The sequence below is a fragment of the Hibiscus syriacus genome, unplaced genomic scaffold (genome assembly GCF_006381635.1).
Source record: "Hibiscus syriacus cultivar Baekdansim isolate YM2019G1 unplaced genomic scaffold, ASM638163v2 tig00000452_pilon, whole genome shotgun sequence".
Classification (NCBI taxonomy): Eukaryota; Viridiplantae; Streptophyta; class Magnoliopsida; order Malvales; family Malvaceae; genus Hibiscus; species Hibiscus syriacus.
Window position 1 is genome coordinate 941,743 of NW_024061787.1, and position 19,234 is coordinate 960,976.

Consider the following 19,234-nt stretch of genomic DNA (forward strand, 5'->3'; position numbering starts at 1 on the left):
TCCGTGAAGGCTTAAGATTGACTTGTTTCGAAGGTCAAACTTGAAAATCAAACATTACCAATCATTAATGTATGTTTGAAAAATATTATACTAAAAAAGAAAGAAAGAAAGAAAAATTAGAATTTGAGAAAATTTCTAAAAATCCATCTCCAACGTGAAAACTTGTTTTGAAGCCATTGGCTATGTGAATCTACTTCGACTCAGTTATCCTCATCTTGGTGTTTCCATATCTTCAATCTTCAACTACCCCTGGAAAACCTGTAGATATTTAAGCCATCATGCAATTATGAAGGTCATGATCCTATTCATGTCTAAAATGTATGCAGTTATGCAATTTAATGCGTGTTCTTCTTCGAAGGAACTCCGTCTCCTTTTGATCTTGATGGAACTCAATTTCGTCTTGGGCACAGAACATTTGACCAGTTCACCCCAGTTAATAATCTCAATACCATAACCTTCGATTTAACAGGACCTTGACTTCTTTCTTTCCTGAAAACCCACCGGTACCTATAACCAACTTCTTAATTAATGACAATCTCCTTAGGTCATCTTTTAATGGCTAAGATTTTCTATGAACTCCAAAGTTTTAGTTTCCCGTAGCCACACAAGCTTACATGTTTAAACCATTGTCAGCTTCAGAATACCTGCATTTTCCAAAACCTTTTGCACAATAATACAAAATGATATCATGTACTTCAAGTTAAGCTATATGTTTTAGCCTTTCAAAATAAGATGCTTACAAAAGGGAAACTAACAAGAAAAGTGTTGAAAACATTTTTGTGTTTTGATATAACAAATTACTTTAAATGAATTTTAAGATTTTACAAAAGATTTTCTAAGTCTATTTGATTCAATTAATCGAATATCAAATTATTACTCCAAGTCTTTTAAGATCAATTTCAAACCTTACTAAATGTGTAAAATTGTGTTTTATACTTAATATATTTTTGAAACAATTTTCACAAAGTATTTTGAACCAAATTCAAGCCTAAAATCAATTTTTCAGAGTGATGCACTGATGTACCAATCCATGCATCGATGCACCATGAATTAAATTGAACATCGAATGCATTTCATGCATCAATGCACTTACCATGCACCGATGAACTGAGGATTTTAATGAAAACATCGAATGCATTTGATGCATCGATGCACCAGCCATGCATCGATGCACTCTGGCTATTTTGAAACATCGAATGCACTTGATGCATCGATGCACTCTTAGTGCACCGATGCACTAAGGTTCCAAAAGTCAAAATATTTGAATTTTACACTGATGCACCGATGCACCATGGGTATGCATCGATGCACTGACGTTCCCAGCTGCTTTAATTAATTGTTTTCACACTTAAACGACTCTATTGACTCCACTAATCATCTCCAACGTTCATAATCATTTGAAGGTGTATTTAAACAAACTTAGAAGCCATTGATCAATAACAAGAAACAACAAGCAACTAGAATCAAGAGTGAATCAAAGAGAAAGCATCAAACCTCAAGTTTGAGCATTTCAAGCCTATTTTTCATTCAATATTCATTTTGCTTTCAAGAACACTTATTGTGCTCAATTGTATTTATTATTGAGTGTTCTTTCTTTGTTCTAGAATTGTGCAAACATATTTGCCTTGTGAGGTTTTTCTTGTGAGTTTGCAAATTTTTAATCTTCTCTTTGAGAAAAGAGTGTTCTCAAGAATTGGGGTATATTCTTGAGGGAATTGTAAGGTTATCTCTTTAGCCTCAAAAGAAAGAAAAAATTAGTGAATTTGTTGAAAAATCCTTAGTGTGGATAGCTAAGGTAGTGGACGTAGACTATGATTGAGAAAGTCGAACCACTCTAAATCGATGTACAATTACTTTCAATTTTCTTCAAAAGCTTCTACCAAAATTTTAATTGCCAATTCACTCCCCCTCTTGGCTGATTCCATCGATCGATTAACTCAACAAAAATAAATCTCTTTGTTTATATAAATGCAGAGAATTTTTAGGTAACTACATTGCAAACATTTAACTGGAAAAAGTAAAAGAACAAAAGAGTAGGAGTCTTCAAATATCAATAATGCAAATGCTTTTGAACTGGCACGCCGTTAGAATGATTCGAGTGTAGCTTCTGTCGAAAGGATCTCCAACATTGTGATGATGCTTAAGAGTGTGAAGCTTTTTCTAAACCCCCAAATCTCCCATTATTGGATGCCCTAAACCAGTATTGAATCTCTTGTGCATTCAATTTCTCTCTTGATTATTTCAATCGAGACTCATTAATCTTTAGTCTCAACCCTGATCACCAACTGTCATTGTTACTATCCATATCAGGACCTCTTTCCACTTCCAAAATTAATTCAGAACCTCCACCATGCACTAATTCTAAATTTAAACAAAACTCAAGTCGCCCTTTGCGGGTTTTCAACTTGAGACCTCCTTTGGTTTCAATACGCCTTTTTCCGGGTTTTCATCTTGAACCCTCATTTTATTTTTTCTCTATTTTTTCATTTTTCATTTTTCTCTTTCTCTTTCTTTTTTCATTTTTTCATTTTTTATTTTCTCTTTTCTTTTTTCTCTTTTCTCTTTTCTTTTTTTCTTTTTTCATTTTTTTCTTTCACCATTTTTCATTTTTTCTTTCCTTTTTATTTTTTCATCAGGCGAAATATCTTTTAACAACGTCGAAATTTACTGGATAGGGTAATTCCGATCCATCCATTTTAGTTAAGACTAGAGCTCCCCCGAAAAAGGCTTTCTTGACAACATAAGGTCATTCCCAGTTGGGCATCCATTTTCCTCGAAAATCCTTCTAAACAGGAAAATCTTTTTAAGCACCAAATCTCCTTCATGGAATTCTCGAAGACGAACTTTCTTACCATGTTCTCGTATCATACGTTTTTGGTACATCTGACCATGACAAATAGCTTTCAATCTCTTTTCTTCAATCAAATTTAATTGGTCATACCTAGCCTGTACCCATTCTGCCTCATTTAGCTTCACTTCTGACAAAATCCGAAGTAAGGTAATTTCCACCTCAATAGGTAAGACAGCTTCCATACCATATACCAAAGAAAATGGAGTTGCCCCAGTTGACGTCCGTACAGAAGTTCGATAGGCAAACAGAGCAAATGGCAACTTCTCATGCTAATCCTTATAGGTTTCAGTCATCTTCTCTATGAGCCTTTTGATGTTCTTATTAGCCGCCTCTACTGCCCCATTCATCTTTGGGCGATAAGTGGTAGAATTATGATGCTTTATTTTGAACTGTTTACAGACCGAATCCATCACCTTATTGTTTAAATTCAATGCATTATCGGAGATAATCCTCTATGACAAACCATATCTACAAATGAGCTCTTTCTTTAAGAATTTGCATATTTTCAATTGGGTAACATTTGCGTAAGAAGCTGCTTCTACTCACTTGGTGAAGTAATCTATGGCTACCAGGATGAAGCGATGACCATTTGAAGCTTTGGGTGAAATTTGTCCAATAACATCCATGCCCCACATTGAGAATGGCCACGACGCTGTCATTACATGCAACGGATGAGGAGGAGTATGTATCTTATCTCCATAAATCTGACATTTTTGACATTTTTGGGCATAATTGATACAATCTGTTTCCATAGTTGACCAATAATACCCAAATCTCATAATCTGCCTAGCCATAACATGCCCATTAGCATGGGTACCACATATTCCCTCATGCACTTCTTCAAGAATCAACTTGGCTTCTTTCGTGTCCACGCACCTTAACAATACCTGATCCAGACTTTTCTTGTATAAAGTCTCACCATCAAGCACATACCCTAATGCCATTCTTCTAATGGTTCTCTTATCATTCTCAGTGGCCTGTTCTGGATAACTCTGATACCTTATATATTGCAAGATATCATAATACCAGGGGTTTCCATCTTTTTCCTCTTCAATATTAAAATAATGGGATGGATACTCATAAGCTTTCATTTAAATGGGCATCATATTTGAATGCTCGTTCATCTTAAATGTCGCTGCCAGTGTGGCCAATACATCTGCCATTTGATTATATTCTCTGGGGAGATAATTGAAAGTTACTTCTTTAAATTCTTCAACAAGTTCCATAACCAACTTACGATATTCTACAAGGTTAGGATCTTTTGTCTCCCATTCTCCTCTGAGCTGGTAAATTACCAAAGCTGAATCCCCATACACCTTGAGCATTTTTACTTTGCGTTCAACGACAGCTCTAAGACCCAGAACACAAGCTTCATACTCGTCCATATTGTTTGTACACTCAAAATTAAGCCGACTGGTGAAAGGATAATGTTCTCCCTCTAGTGAGACCAAAATTACCCCGATTCCATGTCCCATGGCATTTGAAGCACCATCGAAGTTCAACTTCCAATATTTACTAGTGGATGCCACTGCTTCTTCTACCGAAATAAACATTAAATCCTCATCTGGGAAATCAAAGCTCAACGACTCATATTCTTCCAAAGCCCTGCTTGCAATGAATTCCATTATAGCACTTCCTTTAATTGCCGTCTGGTTTACATACTGGATTTCAAATTCGGATAATAGGATCTGCCAACGAGCTAATCTTCCAGATAATGTAGGTACACCCATTAGATATTTCAAGGGATAGTATGATACAACATATATTGCCTAAGCCTTCGGGTAGCCCATACTAAAGCGCAACACAATTTTTCAATGGGTGGGTATCTAGTCTCACATTCAGTGAACTTCTTGCTGAGATAATATATAGCCCTTTCTTTCTTCTTAGTTTGGTCACGTTGCCCCAGCACACACCCCATTGAATTTTCATAAACCGACAAATACAAAATCAATGGTTTGCCTGAGATGGGTGGCGCCAAGATTGGAGTACTCGACAAATATCTTTTCACTACTTCAAAAGCTCTTTGACAATCCTCACTCCATTCTCCTGAGTTATTCTTACGAAGAAGGTGAAATATGGGATCACACTTATCAGTCAACTGCGAAATAAACCGAGCTATATAATTTAACCTCCCCAAAAATCCTCTGACTTCTTTTTGTGTTCATGGGGGTGGCAAGTCTGGAATAGCTTTTACTTTATCTGGGTCTATTTCAATTCCTTGTCTTACTACGAATCCCAACAGCTTCCCAGATGTCACCCCAAAAGTACATTTATTTGGGTTGAGTTTTAGCTGACATCTTCTTAGTCTTTTAAAGAGTTTTCTCAAATTCCCAATATGTTCTTCCTCTGTCTTAGCTTTGACAATCATATCATCGACATAAACTTCTATTTCTTTATGCATCATGTCGTGAAATAACGTCACCATGGCCCTTTGATATGTTGCCCCTGCGTTCTTCAATCCAAACGACATTACTTTATAACAAAACATTCCCCACATGGTAACGAACGTCATTTTTTCCATATCTTCAGGGTTCATCTTAATTTGATTGTAGCCAGAGAAACCATCCATAAAAGTGAATAAAGAATTTCCAGCAGTATTATCCACTAGAGTGTCTATATGTGGCAAAGGAAAATTATCTTTTGGACTAGCTCGGTTGAGATCTTTATAGTCGACACACATTCGAACTTTCCTATCCTTCTTCGGTACTGGGACGATATTCGCCACCCATTCAGGATATTTAGCCACTTTAAGAAACCCAACATCAAATTGTTTCTTCACTTCCTCTTTAATCTTGAGCAACATCTCGGGTCTCATTCTTCTCAGTTTTTGTTGTACCGGCTTACACTCAGGATTTATTGGTAGTTTGTGGACAACCAATTCTATATCTAAACCCGACATATCTTCGTATGACCAAGCAAACACATCCTTGTATTCTCGAAGCAATTTTATCAAATCTTGTCGACCTCCAACTGACAGAGAGGTTCCAATCTTTATTTCTCTCTTATTCTCATCTGTCCCCAAATTCAAAATCTCAATAGACTCTTTATTAGGCAGAATATGCTTATCTTCATTCTCCACCATTTTCAACAATTCAGAAGGTAGTTCACATCCCTCATCATCATCACAATCCTCGATTTCCCCTTGACATATAGGCTTCTCGAAATCAATAACCGGGTCAGAGTCATTAGCATTCATATTATTGATATCTGAGCTCCTGAAAAAATAATGAAAGAGAAGATATATATACATATATACATATGGGAGGATATTTTCCCATATAAATAAATAGAAAGAAATTAATACATACATATATACAATAAAGAATGAATGAAAAAATGCATGGGAGAATGTTTGCCATTTGGAACTAACAGAATGCATCTTTTATTGAAAGCAAGAAAAAATAAACAGCTTAACCCTTTACATAAAATACCTATTGCCCCAGGGTATGAACAACAGGGAGAAAGTTCCAGTGCATTACTCTATAACAGATTTGTAAACTATAGACAGTTCTTCCGCGGTCCAATTGTTCAACACGAAGCCCGGCGGTGCAGGATAAATGCCCATAGCTCTCATTTCTTCAAACTCACCATCAGTTATAACATTAATGCCTAAATCTCCCAAGGCATTCTCAACCATAACCTCAGTGTTCCTTGAATTCCCTTGAAATATATGCCCCCCAGATATGAAAATGCTGCTCAACGGCGGGAAGGTCGTGGGTTCCCAGCTAAGGTCTTCTCCAGCCAATCTGGCCTTTCTCATTTCCTGGCCCTTCTTAATTCCCCTCAACTTATCCCTTAGAGTTGGCTGATACCCCAAACCAAACCGATATCTTTTAGTAACAGGGCATATTGGATTCACCAGTCCTTGTAACTGACTTCCTAACCCTTTTCCAACTTTTGCTCCTCTTCCAAGGGTAAGCTTGAGTCCCATTTTGGTGCAATTTGACAATCTAGGCTTTGGTATCTTCCTGCCTTCAGCCACAAACGTAGCATTAAAAAACTCCAATGATCTGAAAGAACACTCGACCGCTTGCTCATCCACTTCAATATACGGAGCAATAGTAGAAACAGAAGCAATAATGTCCTCTTCAGCATGAATACATACCAACATTCCATCAATCATAAATTTTAGTCTCTGGTGCAATATAGACGGAACTGCACTGGCCTGATGAATCCAAGGCCTTCCTAACAAACAGTTGTATGTAGGCATAATGTCCATTACGAGAAATTCAACTTCATAAGTTGTTGCACCAATAGTTAGAGGAACATCAATCTTGCCCAACACTTCTCTTTTAGTCCCATCGAAAGCTCGAACAACACTTTGGCAGGTTCCCATAAGCGTACTATCTAATGAAAGCTTATTCAGAGTCACTAAGGGCATCACATTCAAAGCCGAACCATTATCAACCAAAACCTGGGACAACACATGCCCTTTACACTTAACTGTGATATGCAAAGCCTTCTGACTACCAATCATCCCAGAAGGGATCTCATCCTCAGAAAAAGATAAAAAATTATCAGCTTGTATATTGGAAACTAATCGGTCCAACATTTTAATGGGCAACTCTTTCGGAACAAAAGTCTGGTTCAAAACCTTTAACAGAGCATTCCTATGGGCCTCTGAACTCAAAAGTAATGATAAAACAGAAATACGGGCAGGCAACTTGTGTAACTGTTCCACAACACTGTACTCACTGTGCTTCAGAAACTTCAAAAATTCCATTGCTTCACTCTCAATGATAGGTTCGTTGATAACGAGCTTATCTTCTTCTATCTGCACATCAACCTTTTTCCCCTTATCAATCGCAACCTTCTTCTCAGACTCTTTAGGTGGATTAAGAGAATAACAGCTACCACTTCTGGTAAAGTATCCCACCTCATCTACTTCCTTATTCTCTTTTGTTACATTTCCCATCTGGCAATCATATTTCCAAGGCACTTGTTTATTATCCCGATATGGAAATGGAGATGGAGGTATAATAATCACTTTCGGAGCTACATTTTCAGGTAATCGATTCTTGGGAGTAATGATTAGGGGACAACTAGCATTGTAAACCCCTTTAGATGATCCTTCTTAAGAGAAAACTTCTGCTTCCTCTTCTTCAACAATCTCTTTAAAGAACTCAATTTCTTTACTGTCCATCATGTCTTGAACCAAAGATAGGAAGTCAGGACATTGCTGAATAATGTGTCCTTCACTGTTATGATACTGGCATACCTCTCCACTGTTAAACTGTTCACCCATCAAACTGGGCTTCAACAATCCTACCTTAACCATCTGACACCACACCCAACTCATGGGTGATACCACCTCACTAACCTTCCTTATAATTCTCTTTCTTTTTTCTTCAGTAATTGCGTTAACTCCTGCCCCTGCATGGCTTGGCAATGGATTCTAAGCTATATTTGGTTGTTCACTGTCACCAAAGTTGATGGCATTCCTCGTTCTCAAAGCTTGGAAAACCTTCTTAAACGCAGTAAAATTCTCAATAGAATGTCTGGGATTCCCCGCATGGTACTCACACTGAGCACTAGCATCATACCATTTGGGAAAAGGAGGTTGCATTGGTGTAATGTGATACGGTGAAACCACATGTCGATCATACAAAATCTAAAACAATTCCTTATAAATCATCGGGATGGGGTCAAATTGAGGCCTCTCTCTCCTCTGATCCCTTGCCCCTTGTCTATTGTCATTTTGTGTTGACGACACTACTCCTTGAGGTCGGGAAACAGTGATATTATTAGAATCATATTGCCTCACGTTACTGACTTCGTTTTCCTTTTTCCTCGTTGGTGGCCTCTTACTAGACTCTCTCCCTCGAGCTTTCCACTCTTAACTGCCATTTCAATCATTTCTCTCGCCGTAACTACATCAGTAAAACTTCGATAAGGATTACCGATAAGATGCGAGAAAAAAGGAGCCCTTAAGGTATTGACAAAAAAACATATTTGTTTCCTCCTCTTCCAATGGTGGATGGACTTGCACCGCTACATCTCTCCATCTTTGAGCATATTGTCTAAAACTCTCGTTAGACTTCTTTTTCATTCCTTGCAACATCATCCTGTTGGGCTTAACATCTTTTACATGTTTTTATTGCTCAAGAAAAGACTTACCAAGTCTTTCCACGATTTAATATTAGCTCTACTCAGCTGGTTATACTACTGGATTGTCGAACCAGTTAAGCTTTCCTGAAAACAATGTATTAATAATTGATCATCCCCTATGTATCCGGTTATCTTCCTACAGAACATTGTGATATGCGTAGAGGGACACCTAGTACCATCAAACTTCTCAAAATCAGGAACATTGAACTTTGGAGGCAAAACCAAATCCGGAACTAGACTTAATTCCTTCGCGTCGAATCCATAGACACTGGTATCTTCCTTCATGGCTCTAACTTCTCTTTCTAACTGTTTCCATTTCTCTCCCACCGGATTGTTTTGGTCCTTCTTATCTTCTTCATCAAGGTCTGAAACTTGATGATATTGATGTTCTTTTTTATACGAACTAGATCCAAGTTGTACGTTAACAGAAGCACCGACTGGATTAATTTGCACCTTCCCGACATGAACAGTAGTCACTTGAATGTTCTAAGATTGTTCTGGGGTGAACCCTGGAGGATAAAGTGGGTCCTCAGTTACAGCTCCTGGCATAGGGCTTTTCCCATATTCCGGATTTCTTCTTTCCAACAGACTCGCAAACTTGGCAAACATCTCCTTCTGGGCATTCATCATATCTTCTTGCATTTTCTTCATATTCTCTTGTAACTCCAGCTGAGTTTTCTCAAGTTGAGCAATTTTATCATCATGACCTTCCTCCGGGTATTATAGGGATGCTTGGAAGTTCCCAGTATTACTCTGTCACACAATCCTTTTATTAATGTTGATGTTTATTAATGAATATTGGAATATATGATTATGAATGAATAAAATGAGATGCAAAAATTTAAATGCATTAAAAAATGTATATGCAAAATGCAGGGTGTTGATCCTGGAACGACTCCTTAAAACAACTCTTTATATTAGAACGACATTCAATTACAAAGTTGGAACATATCACAAATAAATATGCACCATCTTTCCTATTTGTTGTACATGCGCTAGCAACTCCACAATCTTCTGGTTTTCTTCAGCCTTGGGATCCAGTTCTTCAGTCACATCAGTAGCTTCCTCAGATAGAATGACCAAATATTGAGTTATTCTCCGCGCGTGTCCTAGGTAACGAGCAATAAGGTCCTCTCTTTGCTTAACTCTCACATGAGCTCGCTCCCATCGAGAATGCCACTGTATATCCCCCTCATAAGGAACTATCGATAGCTCACTTACTTGCCTCTGAAAATCTTGAACCATGGCTTCAAGCTCACTCACTTGTTTTCTCAGACTCTCAACTTCCCCACGGCTTGAGCTACATTCCCTGCTTCTGTATTGTCGTAATGCAGTCTCTAAACTTGAAACCTTCTCATTCAACTTCTCATTATGGGCTTGAATCTCTTGTAACCGCTGCTCTAAAGAATCCTTTTCCTTCGATAAAATCTGAACTTGGTGTCTACTTTGCTTGAGCTCTTCTTGACTCTCTCCGGCTACTCTTTTGAGGCTCGCCACCTCTTGCCTCAATTCGACAGACTTACTCAAGCTAGAACCTGTCTGAGCTTTTACCATTCGCTGATAAGTTGATCGAAGATCGTCAAAGTCTAGCCGAATTTGCTTCTCCACTTTTTCAATTTGATATGCTATACTCTTCTGAATGCCAATCTCCAATCCCTTTTAATACACTTCATCTTCTATCTTCTGCAAAGTCATTCTCCATTGTCTCAGTTCTGCTTCGAAATCGCGCTTAGCTAACTCTAATGGAGATGTCACCATTCTCAACTGTTCTTCCACAGGCTGAATATTTTCAGGATTCACCATCGGGATGTTGTCATTTACTCGACCGCTTCTCTACTGCTCGTACTCTTGAGATAACTCGAGATCATAGGTGAACAGATTTACACGACAAGTTTGCTTCCAGGCCTCAACAACCCCTTTAACTTTACCCTTATATTGATCTCATTTGAATGCAAAATCTGAACTTACCTTGAAGATGACCATATCTCGCTTTCCATATCGGTAAAGTATATCCGAAGAGACATTCCACGAAGCTCGCCACAAAATATCACCATCCCTGATATCCTTGAAGATGACCATCTATTTTTCTTCGGTGAAGCCCCCAAGCCATTCTTTAGAAAGAAAATCCTTCAAAAGCAAAAACCCATCTAGAAACACTCGTCTTGGTGCCCTTTCAACATGTTTGAAATGACTTAGAATCCATATTAGTAACAAAGGCGCACACCCTATAAAGCGTCTTTCTCCTTCGCGCCTACAAGAACTCAAAGACCAGAACGTCTCAGCTAGAATGGCTGGAACAGGATCCACATGCTTGTCTAATCTTTAAAACAAGTCAACGACTGATACGTCTACATATCTCAGCACCTTTGGAAAAATAACGAGCCCATAAATCCCTAAAGCAAACAAGTCAAGCTTATTTCTCTTATCAGGGTGATGATCAATTACTTCTTTTATAGCAGCCCAAGAGATGCACTCACTGTCTCCCTTCTTCTTAACGTTTCTGACTACTCAATCTTCACTCATTCCGGTCATCAATAGTAATTTATTCTTAAATGAATGAGTGTCTGGCAGCTTGGTATATATTCTATCTATTTAGGACCTCGGACAACGGACCAAAGCTTGATACTCCTCTATTGTTGGTGTCAGATCCACCCTACCAAATGTGAAACAACTATAAGCCGGATTCCAGAACTGCGTCAATGCTCTAAACAGATTTCGGTCAATAGGAACATCCAGAAGATAATGAATATCGCCATATAACTGATAAAATATCTCCTTATCGGCTGCTTCTCATCTTCCCATACCTCTTTTAGCTCACTCAGATCATTTTGACGTACGTTGATGTGAGTGTAACCAAATAACTTTGACACGTATCCAGGCATCACACTATCCCCATTGGTCAATTGGGACTGTTCCGACCACCTCAGAACATTAACATTGTCCTCAACCTCTCTCTGAACCATTCGTTCCATATTACTGGCCTTCTATATGGACATCGATCCCAAATCAACACCATGTAATGGACATTACAATGCAAAACAAAAAAGAAATAAAGCAAAGACAACAAAATATCAGTTAGTAAACATAAAGCAATTAAGTCGGGATAATAATTTGTTCAAGAATCCTACCCACACATGATGGCTACCCAATCATGCTTTATCAGATCCTACCCAACATGATATCTACCCCCATGCTTTGTTATTCACAAAAAGAAATCCTAACCGCATGATATATAATTCGCATGTTTATTCAAAAAATAAAACTAACCGCGTGATATCTAGTTCGTATATATTTATTCGAAAAACGAAAATAAATGACTCAAAAAAGCTTTTCCTTGTGTACCCTCCTCAAGGGATTCTTAAGGTTCGGGTTTGGCTCAACTTAGGCTCTATGTTCACTATATGCTGGGTTTGGTTCTAAAGTAATAGGTTCTCGAATTGTCATTGTCGGTGCCCCCTTGGGCTGTCGAACCCTCAATCCTGGCCCATCATAGGCTTTAGGGGATCGAGTTCAATTTTGAGGGAACACGTCTCCTTATGTCCATGCCGAGGTGATTACCATCACGAGGACCATAAGGCGTGAGCTCCAAGAGCGATCCACTATCCCATACGGAGGTGAAAACCACGCGAGGGCATAGTCTCTCACTCCTACTTAAATAGGACGGAGCGGGGTTTTAGCTCATGTTATGATAATGCAGTTGTGCAGTGTGTGAGGAAAAGCGAAAAACAAACAATAAAAACACTCAAAATCAATTCCTAAAACACACAATTATTCTGAAACCATTAGCAAACAAATCAGTACAACTATTTATTAGTTAATCGAATTAAATTAAAAACAATCAAAATACAAACAAAACTTATTAAAAACCAAACAAGGGATCAAAAACCAAATTAAAACGAATTTATAATTTTCAATTGCAAAGACAATTAATTAATCGACTATCGGCCTAACTCTCTAAAAAAAGTCCCCAGCGGAGTCGCCAAGCTGTCGAAACGATTTTTTCTTAAAGGTGAAAAGGTGAGATTTTGAAAACCACATTAATTCTTAATTATCCTCTTTTTAATTTAAAAACAAATGCGATTTAAAAGACCTCTCGTTTCGAAAAATTTTGGATTTCCTTTACGATCGAAAAAAATACGGTCCGAAGAGTCTCCACCAATATTTGATTAGGGTGTGATTGGGCACCCAAAAATGCTTTGTCATTTTAAATAAAAATTAATTTTAATTAAAACAACAGATTGAGGTATGTGTTACCAAAAAAATGAGTTCGGGAGTCGGTTACGTGTGGGGAAGGATTAGCACCCCCACAACGTCCTAAATCGGTACCTAGTCGATTAATTAACGCCTTTGCAATTAACTTTACAAATTCAAACTTAATTTGACTTTTAATCCCATTAAACAAAGATGTAAATTTAAAAACATTCAAAAGCACTCAAATAAATTAAATTAAAATTACCGAGTCGTTTTAGAAAGATAAAGAATGTTCGATTATTTACAAATATCGAGACCAGATCTTAAAAGCTATAACAATCTTTTCTCGATAAATTTAAATAGCCGAACATTTCTTTTTCTTCCATTCCCAAATTTTAAAGTGATGGATCAATTTTTAGGCGTCACTGATGGGATACACTTTTATTTTAAAATCATTAAAAGCGGATCTCAAATGTGTTATGACAACCCACTTTAAATAATTTTAAATTAAAAGTGTATTACCCTTAATCCAATTATGTAATATATCGAGTTATGCAAATGAGGTTATCATACAAATTATGCAAAAAGAATGTCATACCAAAATTAATTAAACAAAATTAAAAATATCATACAACGTGACATAAAAAAAAATCACACACTTGAATGAATGATGGAACCTAAATTAATATATCCGAAAGGATACATGAACACTCAACTGCAACTATATTTTACATATATATATTATAAACATGTTAATGATCCATAAAATTTGAAATTTGGTTAAGCCAATATATACATGCTATAATTACCCCTAGAATGACTTATAACAAATGTTTTTAATGCTTGCGTGTAATAATTTAAAAAAAAATGTTCACCATGTTATATTTGGCACACATACAATATATTATGGAGAGGATTAAAACATATTTACAGTATATATATATATATATATATATATATAGCCGATATAATATCTTGGAAAAATACGTATTTTAAATATATGAGAACCTATTGGCGAAGCAAAATGTATCAAACAAGGACCATATTACGCATAATCACGCTCGTATATTTATCGATATCATGAAGGATTGAAGCAGCAAATGTTAAAGACAAACAAACAAATTGCAAAGCAACAAACAAATAAAATAATATACCAAGGGATTAAAATACAACTTAATAGAATTACAAGTATTGGAATCCAGATAAACCCAATCACACAAAAATGAAATACAATGGACTCCAATTAAACTACACCGTTTCAAAAAATATTAAATTAAGATATAACATTATAACTAAACCCCCCGCTTCTACTAAATCTAACCATTCTTAGGGCCATTCTCTTCTCCTATGCCATACTCTCTCCCTCTTCTCAAACAGGCTAACTTACTCTTTCTCTCGATGATAACCATAAGACTTCACTCGCGCCACCATAGGATTCAACCAGGTTAGTTCTCTCGGGCCATCACTCTAGCCTTCACTCTTTTTTATTTTAAAAAACTCCAACCTAGAAATTAACCCCTAACTCATGTACAAGGTTTCTTGAGCAATTCCCAACGCTTCGGTTTTAATCTAGGTGACTCAAATAGGTAATCTTCTAACCTTTATTTTCTTCCTAAATAAATACCACACATACAAATAGTTACTAAAAATAAACAAAATAAGATGAAATACCTCCTTGTTAATGCTTGTTGTTTTTTTGTTGTTTTTGCTTGAGAGAATGCTACTGCCTTTTTGTGAATGATTGATATCTTTGCGATTGCGAGAATGGAATCAAGGAAAAAAATTGTTTCCTTTTTATTGCTTTCAAAATGTTGAACCTGAAACTTTTACAAATTCCCCCTCTTTTCCTTTCGTTATGTCTATGTAATCTTCTTGCTCGTTTTTTCTTTTTCTTCTTTTTTTTGCTTTGTAACTTCCTAAAAAAACAAACTCCCAGATAGTGGTCAATTCTAAATTAAAATCCCATTTACAGTTTTTTAACTGCTATAAGAAACCCCTATTTCATGCTTCCTTCTCTTTCTATTGGTGGATAAGTGAATCCTCATTTTTTCGTTAATTTCCCATATTGGTTAATATTGCAGGTACACCGAGGCAGTTTTTTCAAGCGTGTGTCTCATGTGTGCATAGCTGGAACATCAGATCACCATTATGATTCAATGGTTGTTCCTTAGGTGGCGCCTGGTAACACTTCCATAAACCCTAACGGGTTACAGGTTCTTCTTTGGTCATAATCTTCTGGACTGCTATCTGGATGGATCGCCCAGTTCCACCTTGAATTTGGCTACAATTCAATTGGGCCTACAATCAAATAATATGTGACAAATGAATAATACTACACTTAATCATATATATATATATATATATTTTTAAAAAAAATTCAAAACTGACACCATACTATATTTTATTATCTTTCTAAACTACTATATTACTATATAATTATCATCAAATAACATAAAATAAAATAATATAATCAAAATAAAATTATAAGATAATAGCAAAAATCTTCGGACGAAAAGACGTGTCTACACGAATAAAATAATCAAGAGAGGGTGAGTTGACTAATAAATTTCTTTTGTGGAAGCCTTAGAAAATTAAAATTATTTACAAAAGAATTTATAGTGGTTCAATTTTCTCAATAAGATTTACACTCAATTGTAGCTATCCATACTAAGAATTTCTATAAAATTCACTAATTTGTATTCACACTTGAAGATAAGATGTAACCTTACAAACTCACCCCAAAGTCTTAATATTGCAGGTACACCGAGGCAGTTTTTTCAAGCGTGTGTCTCATGTGTGCATAGCTGGAACATCAGATCACCATTATGATTCAATGGTTGTTCCTTAGGTGGCGCCTGGTAACACTTCCATAAACCCTAACGGGTTACAGGTTCTTCTTTGGTCCTAATCTTCTGGACTGCTATCTGGATGGATCGCCCAGTTCCACCTTGAATTTGGCTACAATTCAATTGGGCCTACAATCAAATAATATGTGACAAATGAATAATACTACACTTAATAATATATATATATATATATATATTTAAAAAAAAATCAAAACTGACACCATACTATATTTTATTATCTTTCTAAACTACTATATTACTATATAATTATCATCAAATAACATAAAATAAAATAATATAATCAAAATAAAATTATAAGATAATAGCAAAAATCTTCGGACGAAAAGACGTGTCTACACGAATAAAATAATCAAGAGAGGGTGAGTTGACTAATAAATTTCTTTTGTGGAAGCCTTAGAAAATTAAAATTATTTACAAAAGAATTTATAGTGGTTCAATTTTCTCAATAAGATTTACACTCAATTGTAGCTATCCATACTAAGAATTTCTATAAAATTCACTAATTTGTATTCACACTTGAGGATAAGATGTAACCTTACAAGCTCACCCCAAAGTGTTAAGACTTTCAAAGAAAAAAATTACAATAAAAAAACTTTACAAGGAATATGTTTGCACAATTTAAAAACAAATAGAACACTTGAAGTACAAATGAGTACAACAAGTGTTCTTTGAAAGCAAAATGGAATACAAATACAAATGACTTCCTTTTGGCTCAAATTAAATGCACTTTATTTATGATATATTGTCTTCATATATGCCTTAAAAGCTTGCATTTATACACATTCAATCAATTCTAGCTGTTTGGGTAGTCATCATAGTCAATATAATTGTTGCACATAAATATTTTCACAATAAATATTGTCCAGACGCTTATGATATCGATATTATAAGGATGAGTGTAGGTACTACGTGTATTAATTACAATAATATAATTGTTTCAAGTTGGGAATATAAATACTTCATAAGTAGCATCGATACTGCTATTGTGGATCATATTGGTACTAAGAACAATATTAGTATCAAAATAACTCACTGTTTTTGAAACACTAGAAGAGTATCGATATTAAATTGAGAGTATTGATATTACTGTTATAAGTAGTATCGATAATAAATGGAGTATCAGTACCGATTTTAACAATAAAGTTCAATTTTTTAAAATGAGTATCGATATTATGGGAGAAATATCGATACTATTCAATAACTTTCAAAGAATTTAGCATTGATATCACATGAAAAGTATCAACACTACGAGACCAAAAAATTCATTTTTACTTGTTTAAAGTTTAAAACACTTAAAATTTTTGTTATAAATTATTTTCAAAGTTTGAAAAAATTCTTCAAGGGTTTAAAGAGAAATATAGAGTTTTATTTTAAATTAAAAGATATTCTTTAATTTGAATATTAGTAAGATAATTATTCTTTTGAATATGTTAAATTAAAATGTATACATTATTTATTTAACTTTGAATACTAAAAGATAATTATATTCTTTTAAATATTTTAAATTAAAATAATATCTATTTAAGTTTGGATAGTAAAAGATGTGTATATCTTTTTGAATATTTCAAATTAAAAGAAATTATTATATGCTTAAATTGGATATTAAAAGATATTTGTTTGAAGTAAATCTCTCTTGAAAATGTACTATAAATACTGAACTAATCGGCTAGGGTTTTTATATATCAGAATTTAAGAACTACTTTTCTTGAAAAAATATTCTCTCATTCTCTAGTTTTTCGGTGATAGGTAAAGGCAAGAAATAGTTATTGATCTCGAAAGTTTGTGCTATTGTTCGTTGATCATCGAGTTATGTTGTATCCTGAGAGACAAGCGACCAAAAGATCTCGAGCACCCAAGGAGTGGTCGGAAATATGTCTTTGAGGAAACTTTGTAGCAACAAACCTCAACTATTTCAGATCAAGAGATCAAAATAAAAAGAGTATATTTTTCTTTATAATTATTTTAAAGAAGTTTAATTCCTTCTATTTATTGTCTCAAGTTCAATTTTCGTTTTGGATTGTTCTTTGCACAACAACAACAACCAAACGAACAGAAATGCGACAAACAATAAAGCAAAACATGTCGTAAAGGTAGAGTTACAAAACATTAAAAAACAAAGAAAAGAGATGTGATATAAGAAAATAAAAAAAAGAAAAGAAAAAGAAATATCAACAACGGTGAACTGCACCAAGATTAACGCCACCACCTATCAACCAAAGATTTTTTTATTAGTCTATCAACCAAAGATGAAGAAAGAGATAAGCCTTACTTTAAAGTTTATTTTCCTAATATTTTGGTTTTTTTCTATTGCATGAACACGTTTTATAGTATTTTTCTTTTATATAAATTATACTATGAAAAGTATATAAACTAGAAAAACCATGTATTGTAATTCAATATTTTTTCAATCTTATTTATCTTCACAAGAAACTATTTTTAAATCTCACTATGTTATTGAAGTTATAATTGATTAGCATGTAATGTGCTACACACTAATTTAAAACTAACTACTAGATTCTGTGATACATAATGCAGATGAAAACAAATTTATACGAAAATATATTTATAAAAATATTCAATGAATAATCATAAATAGAGTGATAAATAATTTGTATATATGCGTACTAATCACATGTTCGATTATTTAATGGCATTTTTTTTATTATTTTTTTAAAGAATGAATAAAATTATAAATAAAGAGTGAAAGAAGCGCGTAATAGCAAAAATGCAATTACCGTTTACTTGTTTTTCAATTACTATATCTTTAATGTTATCATAATACATCAATCAAAATTTTAAACGTTAACACCAACCATTAGTTGGTCTAGTTAGGGGTAAGTAAAACTTAATTATACTCGAAAAATTGATTTTTTTAGCTCGAATTAATAAAATTCAACTCCACTCGATTTTTTTAAAATTCAAACCGAGTTCTAAAATAAAACTCAAGTAACTCAAAATTTTTGGTAATTAGTGGATTGATTTTTAAGTTTGAGTTGAGTATCTAGAATTTACCTAATATATGTATATCTCATATGAAAAAAATATGAAAAAATACTTATGTATTTTATATGGTTATAAAAAAGTCATTTAAATTCAAATCAAATGATATCATAATATTATAAATGTTTACGATTAAATTTAAATAGAATTCGAAAATTCGACTCGATTCGAAAAAATTTCAAGTCTACTTCGAGTTATAAAATAAGATTCATCAACT